The sequence below is a fragment of the Malaya genurostris genome, chromosome 2 (genome assembly GCF_030247185.1).
Source record: "Malaya genurostris strain Urasoe2022 chromosome 2, Malgen_1.1, whole genome shotgun sequence".
NCBI classification, from domain to species: domain Eukaryota; kingdom Metazoa; phylum Arthropoda; class Insecta; order Diptera; family Culicidae; genus Malaya; species Malaya genurostris.
The window spans coordinates 285,623,333-285,636,584 of record NC_080571.1 but is presented as its reverse complement, the minus strand read 5'-3'; the positions used below and the strand labels follow the sequence as shown (position 1 = coordinate 285,636,584).

Genomic DNA, 13,252 nt, shown 5'->3' with positions numbered 1-13,252 from the left:
AAGGAATTCTCGAATTTTTCCTGTAACACGGCTCAGTAGGCGGCGCACACCTTCTTCGTCCATCGTTTTAGCTATCTTAACTATCCACCAAGTCGTCATCTGATTGATGTCTTTGACAACGTTTCCCTTTGCCTTGAGTCTCCTCTTCATGATTGCCCAGTATTTCTCAATAGGGCGGAACTGGGGGCAGTTGAGTGGGTTAAGGTTTTTCGGAACAAACTGGACCACTTTCTCTGCATACCATTCTTAAACGGCTTTGCTGTAATGACAGCTTGCCAAATCTGGCCAAAACATTACAGGATGGTCGTGGGATCGAATGAACGGCAAAATTCGTTTTTGGAGACACTCTTTTTGGTATAGTTCCGATGTCATTGTCTTATTTGTAACGAAAACTTTCGTTTTTTTGCCGCAGCTGCAAATGCCCGGCCAAATCATAAATTTTCTTGCAAATTTGTCGGCAAAAACAAATTTAAATTTGGCTGAAACATCCCCCCGAGCCGTTGCCAAGTAAAATTTTTGACCTGGGATTTGACCGAAGTCAGCCTTGACACAGGTTTCATCGTCCATCAGACGACACCCGTTGAACTTAGTCAGCACCTGGTCATATAGTTTCCGAGCACGAATTTTGACCACACTATTCTGTTTCATGGTCCGATTTGGCTGTTTGCTAGCTCGATACGACTTGATTCCTTCCCGGAGTCGAGTTCTCCTCACGGTACTATGCAGCACCGCAGCACCGAATTTTCTGGCCAAATCACGGTCCGACAGATTAGGATTCCTCTTAATCGTCTTCAAAATCTTACCACGCAATTTCCGGTCGTCAGTTCGACTCCGACGATCGGCTTGAGGCTTCCGAATCGCCGTCAATGTTTTCTTATACCATTTGATAACGCGCCATACGGTATTTCTGGGCAATTTCAGCTGTTTAGCTAGCCTAGATGCAGACCACAATGGATTTTCCAAATAACTGTGCACAATTTTTTTTCCTTCTTTCGGCTTCCATGTTGATTGTTTACAAAGTACAGTCGATTTTCGGAATGTCAAAAATCATACGTGAAGCTGACAAAATTCCCGACACGTGGGCGCCAAGAGCTTCCAAATCCGTCCACCAGGAGCGCCACAATATGAGCAAAAGTTTGTTCCAATTCTATATGAAGCAAGCTTTACTAAGTCATTCCGTACGTTATTACGCCTTATAAAGTTCACATAAAACAGTTGGCGATGAGTTACATGAGTTGTTTTTCAATGACCAATTAGAACTTTAGGTGTTTTATCATGAAAACATAAATTACAATTGACAATAATTATGCAGTGTATTTAAAAATTCAAAATAAGATTCATTGAATTTACTTCCCACTAAATTAACAATTATCATGTCATAAATTGTAAATTCTCTGCAATTTTGTTCTCAGTTTTCCTTCTCAAGCATGTGCATGTAATATAAAGTAGAAGTGTGAATTTAACACACATTTTAGTTGATAGGTTCAAACAATTTTTTTTAAATTTTATTCTATTTTTGAATATAAAAAGGTAATCATTTTTTTTATTTCCGATATAGAACCCAAAATCTTTTTTCTAATCAAATCCTCATACGTTATAGCAAAAATCTTTTTCTTCAAAATATCTTTTCGTACTAGACCTACTGATATCGACTTTGAAACTTCAAGATTTCTGTTTTCAAAGTGATTACATAGCCATTCTGTATGAGAAAGGCAAAAATATACCAAAGTTGACTATCACAAATAGGCGAACAAGGATAGTCAGGTATAACTACAAAGCATATCAATAAAATTCAATGGCAATACATAATACATTCTATTTTGTTGGGACATTGCAAATAAAACAAAATTGAATTGATAGCCGTTTTTTTATTCATAACAAAACGGGAATAGTTAATACTCCTCCTCTCAGAATATCCAGTCAAATATGTTATTTGACTTGATTTAGCCGATTTAGGCAAGCGATTCCGATCGAGCGCATATTTTGAGAATAGCTAAAGACATTAACAATTACAGTTTTTCTGCCTAAAAAAACAATTAAATCCTTTTCCATACATCATTCACCTTTTTATAGCAGAAATTTTGAAAATCTCGATTTTTCGTTTTACATTTCTGCTGTCGCTTATTCTGCGAGTCGAGTGACGTGACTCGACAAATCTCACCTTACTGTCACATGACTGTAGTCACCCTATTCTAGGAGTCGACTCGGGTGACGTGACAGGTTCATTCTATGGTGAGTGAGATGGTGAACCGCAAGTGACGAACGATTCATTTTCCCAAACGTCAAAACGAGTGGGAAATGTTGCCGGTTGTGAGGTTAATTTTGGAAATGTTGCCGGTTGTGAGGTTCAAATTTTCTCGATATAAACTTTTAGTGTTGAATTTGTTTTCGGATTCCGGTTCGTTTTTTTTCGAATCACGAGTTCCGTTGCCGTTAGTTAGTATGAATTGCCGTTAGTTGGTATGAATAATCAATGTCGATAATCCTGGAAATCGCTACAAGTTACTGGCCTTAATATATTTCTGAATCGTTTGCAACGATCGGTCTTATTTGCAAAGTACGCTTCTGAGGAGCGAAATATCAACTGTATGATTTGTTTATTTGATTTAAATTAGGTATTAGGTTTACCTACATTGCAGTCCAGACCACTGTCACTCATTCGAATAAAATGCTTACCGGTGGACAAAGACCCGTTGTAACATTCTTGTTCAAGTTGAAAGGATCGTACAGGATTCCTAATTGTATTCTTCCCAGCTAATCTCTCAACAATATCGAGTAGTTAATAATGGCTGTGGTTTAGGCAAGGACGAGTCCAATTAAAGTGTTGGTTTGATTATGGTACAGTGTGCTGATATTAGAGTCTTCATGAGGCACATATGTCCTGAGTATAATTTTCTATCTCGTTATCTGAACATCCTTCCTCTCACAAAATAATTCATACCAAGCCACTATGCTGAAGATTGAATATTCAGTTTTCGACTGACTGATGATTGGCTTTTAACGGTCAAATGTTTCTGGATGTTTCGAACGACTTTGGGCCACATAAACTGTTGCATATCATTTATTTAATTCGTGTCAAATTAATACTGGGTAAGAATTCTTAGTTACACTTAAATATTATATATAGTAGCAGGAGCACAGAATAAGCGATGGCGATTTGGCGATCTCAGAAAATACTGCAAACAAACTAGCACTTTGTCTGCTAGCTACTCGAGAGAAATCAACTCCTGTACTCCTGCTACTTCTACAAAATCAAATTCCTGCTAAATAACTTTTAGTTGGGTTTAATCGAAATAGTGCATGAGGCTAAATCAACAGTCTGGATGAAAAATAAATATATAATGATTAATATTCAGCATGGAATATTTTGTACATTTTTGCAAATTTAGACTTTAATAAAAAGTTTTATGGTCTGCCGTTGACTTTTTTATGTCACTTCTTGTTCTAGAACAACAGGGCAAGTGTGTTTAAAATGTATTCCGCCATGTAGAGCAAAATGCAAAAAATAAGACAAACTTCTGTAAACTTGCCTTAAAGCTTTTTATAAATTATATAGGTTGTGCTATATGCTTAAACAACTTTCCTTGTTCAAAATTCAAAGCTTTTTTTTCCTTAGTAACATTTATGAAAATATGAGTTATATGAGAAAAGCATCATTACACCACATTATGTGGGTTAAAACAGTTTTTTTACAATAATCTGTGCTTTCGCGCATTTCGTGAGTATTAGTCCTTTCATCCCAAAGTATTATAAGCCTAGTCCATCGTGCTCATAAAGTTGTATCTAATAATTTTACAGCTCAATCTCTCTTCTAATTCTTAGGAAGTATACATTTATCCTAATGTATGAGAATTGAATTGTTCATAGGAAATCTAAAAAGTAACAACATAATTGGTACAATTGATTTTGTTGTTTAATAACAACATCAAACCATGTGAAAAAATTCAATGATTTGAAATTATCTAAGATTTTTCGGTTAATATTCCTCCTGTCACTTGCTTTACCGGTACCGACTTTGAAACTCACTGCGTAGTGACTCTTGTCACCCAGATTCGACTGCAAGAATACGGTGAGAGTTTATCGAAGTTCATCCTGGTGACTTTTGTCACTTCATTCGACTGTCAGAATCGCGTGACTCGGGTGACTCGACTTATCTCACCTCACTCGACTCGCAGAATAAGGGCCAATATCATTGTCATGTACAAAACTAGCAACTTATTTGCATCTATTCCTTGCAGTCCTGATGTTTTATAAAAATAAACAATACATAAGGCTACACGAAAAAAGCATCATCTCACTCTCTCGGTTCATATTAGAACCCATCGTGGTATAGTTTCCGATGCCGCTACAAACGAATTTGTATCACCGCCGATATCGGATGTCATTCCGAGCAGGCGCTACGCATTTTACGCCCTCTTCTACGGATCGTTGTTTTCTTTCCCAGGAAAAGTGAACGGCGAAAATCAAAGCCTCGGCTAATTCCTTAGGCCTCCTGGGTGTCGTCGTCGTTTATCATGTTGTAAGTAGGAAGGAATTAGCGCTGGTCGCCGAAAGTAAAGGTCAAAGAACAAACGAATTCGGCGTAGTGAATTGTGGGGTGGTGAGTGTGGCACAGGTAAAACGATACATTCGGTTGAAGATAATCTTTCCGTGGAGCGTGTTTGTAATTTACCGATCCGTGGCCCGACACCAGACATTTTCCGGGGATTGGTTCAACCGGAAGTTTCCTTCTAAGCGATTACCTGCTCGAGGATTTTCCTGGAGTACTCAATCTGTTGTAGCAAGGATCAAGATGTCAAAAGCAACCCTTTTCAACCGGGCGGAATTTCTACCGGATTCGCTCTCACCTACGTGTGTATTCCATTGGCCTTCGGATTGAGTCCAAAGCGGTGACAGAAGCAGGTGACCGTTTGACTGAAATAAAAAAATCACCAATGAAATTCGAACAAGTCGTCAAACGAGCTGCTTCCATTTGAGAACAAAACCAAATCAACAGTAAAGCCGGGATGAAGCGCGATCTAGAGTCGTAAAATCTGTTTCATATTCAAATGCAGTCGTAAAAATGAAGCCAATCGTGGAGCGAACCTGCTGTGACCGCGCTGGCAACGGTCAATCTAGATTGAAGCACGGAAACAAGTTTAATATCAATTAGCGCTGTTCGTGGGATGGTTAATCGTGCGTACGGGGGAAAAGGTGCAGAGGCAGAGGCACCACCGCCGGTCATGAAGGTTCACGGCCGAGAGAAGCGACAGGTTTCTCAGATCACCAGATCGCCAGAACAAGTATCGTTGACACCATCAGTGGCCTGGCGGTGGTGGCGATGGCGGTGGGTTGAGTTGACCAGAGGTACAATGTCACGCAGCTCTTGGTTTCGTAGCACTGAGAACCTGCAGAACTAAGTGAACTATCGTCGAACCGCTTGCCGGTTAGAGTGAGCGGAATTCAAATCAACGTTCAATCGGGGACCCCGTTTCGAGGTGAGGTGTGTCGTTTCAACGACGACGACTGACAATTGGTCTTGATCTTGAACGCGCACGGTCCGCATTCGGGTTACCGAGCACTGCTGGATTGGACAAATAATGGACGACAGAAATATAAAAAATAAAATCAGCACAACAGCAAAACAAAAAAAAAACAAATCTCGGCCTCCGGGTCATAAATGCCTCGGAAGACAAAATGAAAACATAAAAAATCTGGAAATCTCAATTCGAATTCTTAACGCTATCGTTGTCGAGATTGTTCGCGTTTTATTGACACACTACCGCGGGTCCACCGCTGGCTGGCTCGTCCCTCGCGCCACCCCTGGAGCGGCCCCCGGAGCCACGTAGTTCATTTCAATTTTCTTGTACAGTTTATAATATTCCGGACCCGGTCCGGACAGCTCCGCACCGTCTCGAGGCGAAGACTTTCCCCTTCGACGGCTTCCACGCAAAATTCCCGTCGACAGATTGAGATAAAACTGAATTTTACGACATCTCTTATTATTTCTGATGAGGTTTTGATCTGGTTTGGAAACTTTTACAGTTGTTCCCGAATGGTTATACCGATTTTTAACGCGTTATTCAAAAATTGATACATTTTCCCGTGTCTTCGGTTTGTGGACACGCTGTTGGAGCAGTTGCGAATGGATCGGGTCCGAACGGTGCCCTTTCACTCCGCGCACTGGACGTGTTGCCTAGATGGATCCCGGACTATATATTTATGACCGAGCGGAATTACGCAGGACTGGTTTGGTGCGTATTAAATGCGTTTAATCTGCGACCCGGACCGGTGATTAAGATTGCATTCATTCTGGTTCTGGTAGAGTGGTTGGATTTTGAAGCAAACTGTAATGAATTGAGTTTTATATGGCTCATAATTTTGACCGTACGTGAATGCGTTCAGAAACAAGTTTACGAGGCATTCATTTGACGTCATTAAAAAGCGATACTGATATGTGGGATCAACGGTCGTTTTTTTTTCGTGTGGGAAATTGGTAGCTTCATAGGTAATAGCTTCAGTTAAAAATGGCAAGAAAGCCTTTCTAAATTAGTATTTCCTGCTTCAATTTAGTGTTCAATACAATTCCGATTTGCAGTTTCGACATTACAGAGTAATGAGTGATTAAAATCTTAAATTGCCGCTTAAAACGACGGTCATCAAAATAATGACATGAAAACTGAAACACCGAAGAATAATCACTCAAAAAACACATGCGGATTGATAAAAAAAGGTATCATCTCACTGCTAGATGGATTAAGCACGTTTTTTTAAATGTTATTTGACTAATCCATCAAGAAAGTGAAAAAAATCTTGAAAATTTTTTTTGTATGGAATTGGAAATGATTGCTAGATCTTCAGTTCGCTGTTTTGTGTGGACATTTTACTGAGCCTACTTGATCCATGTGCTTAACTATTTCGAACGACATGCTTAATTGAGTATGGGTTAGAAATGAGCAGCATGCATGTCAAGTCAAGCTGTATGACCACATGAAAACAATAAACGAAATTTTACAGACAAATTAGTGTACATTACGAGCGATGTTATCGTGGACATGTTAATAAAGAAAAACACATTCGACTCAGCTCAACGAACTGAGCAAATGTCTATGTGTGTGTGTGTGTGTGTGTGTGTGTGTGTGTGTGTGTGTGTGTGTGTGTGTGTGTGTGTGTGTGTGTGTGTGTGTGTGTGTGTGTGTGTGTGTGTGTGTGTGTGTGTGTGTGTGTGTGTGTGTGTGTGTGTGTGTGTGTGTGTGTGTGTGTGTGTGTGTGTGTGTGTGTGTGTGCGTGCGTGTGAGTGTGTGTGTGTGTGTGTGTGCGTGTGTGTGTGTGTGTGTGTGTGTGTGTGAGTGTGTGTGAGTGTGTGTGTGTGTGTGTATGTAACAATTTTTTTCACATTTTCACAAACAAAGATTCAAATTAAAGGTCTCATAGTCCCATAGCCTGCTATTGAATTTCATTCCGATCCGACTTTCGGTTCCGGAGATATAGGATGATATGTACCAAAAAAGTGAAAAAAATATGCACTCATTTTTTTCAGAGACGGCTCAACCGATTTTCACAAACTAAGATTCAAATAAAAGGTCTTATGATCCTATAGCTTGCTATAGAATTTCATTTGAATGTGACTTCCGGTTCCGGAGTTATATGGTAATATGTGAAAAATTGAGAAAAAGTTTACACTCAATTATCTCTGGAACAACTCAACCGATTTTTGCAAACTAAGATTCAAATGAAAGGTCTTATGATATCCTAAAAAACATCAGGATATCATAAATTTATCAGGATCCGACTCCCGGTTTCGGAACTAAAGCGTGATAAGTGGAAAATTACCAATTTTATTAATATTTTTTCACGAACGATGGTTAAAAACAGGTACAAATCCTATAAAACTGTCTGATAAATTCTTCTAGTTTGCAGAGCTTGATAGTTAGTGGGCAAGAAAACCTTATTCGGCACTACTGGTCCCCTCTTTTCTTGTTCCGAGAGCACCGAAAGAGGAGAAGAAAAACTCCTAAAACTAAATTCACTTAGATTTCTCTGCGATGCTTGAACTGATTTTCACAAATCTTGATTTGAATTGAAGTTCATACTGTCTTCAAACCTACTGTGAAATTTCATCCGGATCCTACTTCCGGTTCCACAGTTGCAGGGCGATGAGTGTCAAAGTTTTCAAATCGTCATATAGAGTGACAATATGTACAACACCGAAAGAAGAAGAAAACACAAAACGAACAAGGCGTGCTTTGTTCTATTTCGTACACGTTGTGTAGTGATGTCAATAATAATAATAATAATAATAGCCGGGGATGGAACAAAGTCCTATCCCCAATCAGACTCTTATCGTGTGACCTTCGCCGGTTCTGCTTTGCCCAACTACATCCTCTTGGACCGGGTTCGTTTGCCTGTTCGCCTATTCGTACCCCGAGTAATGAACTGTACTAATTGCAAACAACTGGGGCATACAGCTACCCATTGCAGCAATAAGCCACGTTGTGCTAACTGTGGGGAAGCTCATGCGGACGGCTCTTGCGGTAAGGATGCTGAAAAGTGTCTCTACTGTAAGGAGGGTCCGCATGACCTCTCTGATTGTCCCGCTTACAAACTGCGAGGTGATCGAATGAAGCGTTCCCTAAAGGAGCACTCCAAGCGTTTTTTCGCAGAGATGCTTAAAAGTGCCACCCCTCCTAAACAGACAACGAACCCATATGCCTGCTTGTCAACTGACGAGAGCGATTCTGACGACCCTTTGGAAGGTCCATCTTCGGCGGTCCCTCATAGCTGTAGGAAAAGAATAAATAAATCCTCTCATAAGCTACCTAGTAAGGGTTCGAAGGTGTCTTCCGAAGGGCTTCGAAAAGTTACAGCTAACGGGAATCGGGACACAACACCGAAGCAAAAAGCTCCTGGTCTCGGAAAACTCAATTCCGAGATGGAATTCCCACGACTTCCCGGGACTACAAAATCCCCAAGCGTCCCAGAAAATCTACCAGAGAACCAACTAGGTGCTGGACTTATCAAGTTCTCTGATGTTGTGGACTGGATCTTTACAACTTTCAATATTTCAGACCCTCTTAGAAGCATTTTAATTGCTTTCATGCCAACAGTAAAAACATATTTGAAGCAGTTGACTGCAAATTGGCCCCTTCTCTCAGCGATTGTATCCTTCGATGGCTAAATCATCCACCGAGGTCACGGATCTAATCACTGTTTTACAGTGGAATTGCAGAAGTATCATCCCAAAAATAGATTCTTTTAAATTTCTAGTAAATAATCTGAAATGTGACGCATTTGCATTGTGCGAAACTTGGCTAACTTCTGAAATATCCTTAAACTTCCACGATTTTAACATTATTCGCCTGGATCGAGATGTTCCCTATGGAGGAGTACTTTTAGGGATCAAAAAGTGCTATTCTTTTTATCGAATTAACCTCCCCTCGATACCAGGTATTGAAGTTGTCGCATGTCATGTTACAATCAAAGGTAAGGACCTTTGTATTGCTTCCATCTACATTCCCCCTAGAGCCTTGGTTGGGCATCGGCGGCTCAGTAATATCATAGAGCTCCTTCCCGCACCGACGTTGGTTTTAGGAGACTTTAACTCACACGGTACGGGATGGGGCTGTCTTCACGACGATAACAGATCAGCTATGATCCATGATATTTGCGACAACTTCAATATGACAATCTTGAATACGGGAGAAATGACACGGATTCCTGCACCACCAGCAAGACCAAGTGCGCTGGATTTATCCCTTTGCTCGACATCGCTACGGTTGGATTGCACGTGGGAGGTAATTCCTGATCCCCACGGTAGTGATCATCTACCGATCGTAATATCAATCACCAGCGGCTTAAAACCATCGAAGACAATCAATGTTTCGTATGACCTCACACGAAATATTGATTGGAATAGCTATGCGACCTCGATATCTGAGAAACTTGAAAGAACTCTACAACTTCCTCCGGAGGAAGAGTACACGTTTTTGGCTGGCTTGATTCTCGATACTGCGATTCAAGCTCAGACGAAACGTGTACCCGGCGCAAAAACTAACATCCGTCCTCCCAACCCGTGGTGGGACAAAGAGTGCACAAATTTAAACGCGGAGAGAGCCTCCGCGTATAAAAAATTCAGAAAAAATGGAACACCTGATAATTACCGGAATTACGCGGCGTTAGACGTTAAAACTAAGAACTTGATTAGAGCCAAGAAACGCGGTTACTGGCGTCGGTTTATAGACGGCTTAACGAAAGAAACATCTATGAGCACTCTTTGGAACACAGCCCGACGAATGCGCAACCATAACACCACGAATGAAAGCGAGGAATACTCCAACCGCTGGATATTCGATTTCGCTAAAAAAGTATGCCCAGACTCTGTTCCGGAACAGAAGATCACCCGCGCCGCGACACCAAATACAAACGAATCACCGTTTTCGATGGTAGAGCTTTCACTTGCACTTTTGTCATGTAACAATAAAGCCCCGGGATTAGACAGAATAAAATTCAACTTGTTGAAAAATCTGCCTGACCCCGCCAAAAGGCGCTTGCTGAATTTATTCAACAAGTTCCTCACGGGTAATATTGTCCCACACGACTGGAGACAAGTCAGAGTTATCGCCATCCAAAAACCAGGGAAACCAGCCTCCGATCACAATTCGTATCGGCCGATTGCTATGCTTTCCTGTATCCGGAAATTGTTCGAAAAAATGATTCTGTTTCGTCTAGACAATTGGGTCGAAACTAATGGTTTACTTTCAGATACACAATTTGGTTTCCGCAGGGGCAAAGGAACGAACGATTGTCTTGCGTTGCTCTCAACAGAAATTCAAATGGCATTTGCTCGTAAAGAACAAATGGCGTCAGTTTTCCTAGACATTAAGGGGGCTTTTGACTCAGTTTCTATAAATATCCTATCTGAGAAGTTGCATCAGCATGGTCTTTCGCCAGTTTTGAACAACTTTTTACATAATCTATTGTCTGAGAAACACATGTACTTTGCGCATGGTGATTTGTCGACAATACGATTCAGCTACATGGGTCTTCCTCAGGGGTCATGCTTAAGCCCCCTTTTATACAATTTTTACGTAAGTAATATCGATGAATGTATCAACACATCTTGCACGCTAAGACAACTTGCCGACGACAGCGTTGTGTCTATTATAGGACCCAAAGCTGCCGATCTCCAAGGACCATTACAAGATACTCTCGACAACTTATCATCATGGGCTCTTCAAATGGGTATCGAGTTCTCTACGGAGAAAACTGAGCTGGTTGTATTTTCGAGGAAGCGAGAACCAGCACAATTACAGCTTCAACTAGGGGGTGAAACCATAGCTCAGGCCTTCACATTTAAATATCTCGGGGTCTGGTTCGACTCCAAAGGCACCTGGGGATGTCACATTAGGTATCTGAAACAAAAATGCCAGCAGAGAATCAACTTTCTTCGTACAATAACCGGATCATGGTGGGGTGCCCATCCAGGAGACCTGATCAGGTTGTATCAAACAACGATATTGTCCGTGATGGAATACGGATGCTTCTGCTTCCGATCAGTGGCGAACACTCATTTCATCAAGCTGGAAAGAATTCAGTATCGTTGTTTGCGTATTGCCTTGGGTTGCATGCAATCGACTCATACGATGAGCCTCGAAGTGCTGGCAGGCGTTCTTCCACTGAAAAACCGGTTCTGGGATCTCTCATATCGTTTGCTCATTCGATGCGACATTTTGAATCCTCTGGTGATTGAAAACTTCGAAAGGTTAGTTGAGCTTAACTCTCAAACCCGTTTTATGTCCTTGTATTTTGATTACATGGCTCAGAATATTAATCCTTCTTCGTTTGTTTCCAACCGTGCTCATTTCTTGGATACTTCTGATTCTACTGTGTTTTTCGACACATCCATGAGAGAAGAAATTCGTGGAATTCCGGATCACGTGCGCCCTCAAGTGGCCCCAAATATTTTTTATTTTATAATTTATAATAAATTTAGAACAGTCAACTGTGAAAAGGTGTTTTACACTGACGGATCAAACATCAACGAGTCCACAGGCTTCGGCATCTTCAATCAAAACATCACCGCTTCGTACAAACTCAGTGATCCGGCTTCAGTTTACGTCGCAGAATTAGCTGCTATTCAGTACACCCTCGAGATCATTGAAACCATGCCCAAAGACCATTACTTCATTGTCACGGACAGTCTAAGTTCAATAGAAGCTCTCCGGGCAATGAAGCCAGGAAAGTATCCCCCATATTTCCTGGGGAAAATACGGGAACATTTGAGAACTTTATCTGAACGGTCTTATTTAATATCGTTAGTCTGGGTCCCTTCGCATTGTTCCATTCCGGGCAATGAAAAGGCAGACTTATTGGCTAAAGTGGGCGCATTGGAAGGTGATATTTATGAAAGACCAATTTGCTTCAATGAATTTTTCAGTATTTCTCGTCAGAAAACTCTCGAAAGTTGGCAAACTTCATGGACGAATGACGAACTGGGACGATGGCTACACTCCATTATCCCTAAGGTATCGACGAAACCTTGGTTCAAGGGGATGAACATGAGTCGTGATTTCATTCGCGTTATGTCACGGCTCATGTCAAATCACTATACATTCAACGCACATCTCCGGCGTATCGGGATCGTGGAGAACGGGCTCTGCACCTGTGGCGACGGTTATCAGGACATCGAGCATGTCGTGTGGTCGTGCGTAGAGTATCGTGACGCCAGGTCGAAGCTACTGGAATCCCTCAGGGCCCGAGGTAGACCGCCTGAGGTGCCGGTTCGGGATGTGTTGGCGAGTCGGGATAGTTCATATATGCTTCTCATATACCAGTACCTCAAACACATTGATATACAAGTGTAATGTGTTATTCCTCGCTCAGAAAATATAATCTCCACCTACAGGTTCGACACTAACATCCGCCCGATTCTCTCGATCCCCGTCCCTGTTCACCATCTTCATTGGAATTAACAAGATCTTTTTTTTTGTCACTAACTTTTTCGTTCCCCTTTCCCTGTTTTTTCACCATCTCGATGGCAACTAATTAGATCTCTGTCGTTTTCAAACATTTTGTTCCCACACCCCTTTTTTACCCCGTTTCCCACAATATTTACTTCTTTTTTTCATTCTCTTCCGTAACATCACCATCACCGGAAGACCGCTCCAGTCAATGACCAGCATGCGGGCCACCCGCCGGGCCTTCGTAGCCTGGGGGTGTTTCCCGCGGACCCTCACGGACCGAAGAATGCGGCCAACATAGAAAATTACCATCG

General features: G+C 41.4%; 1 protein-coding gene across 1 annotated transcript in view; it reads left to right on the top strand.

The window, feature by feature from the left end:
* The window catches only part of LOC131430417 (probable serine/threonine-protein kinase DDB_G0282963), a 322,488-nt gene that overhangs the window by 98,501 nt on the left and 210,735 nt on the right, over positions 1 to 13,252 (top strand). The gene's annotated exons all lie outside the window — the stretch shown is intronic.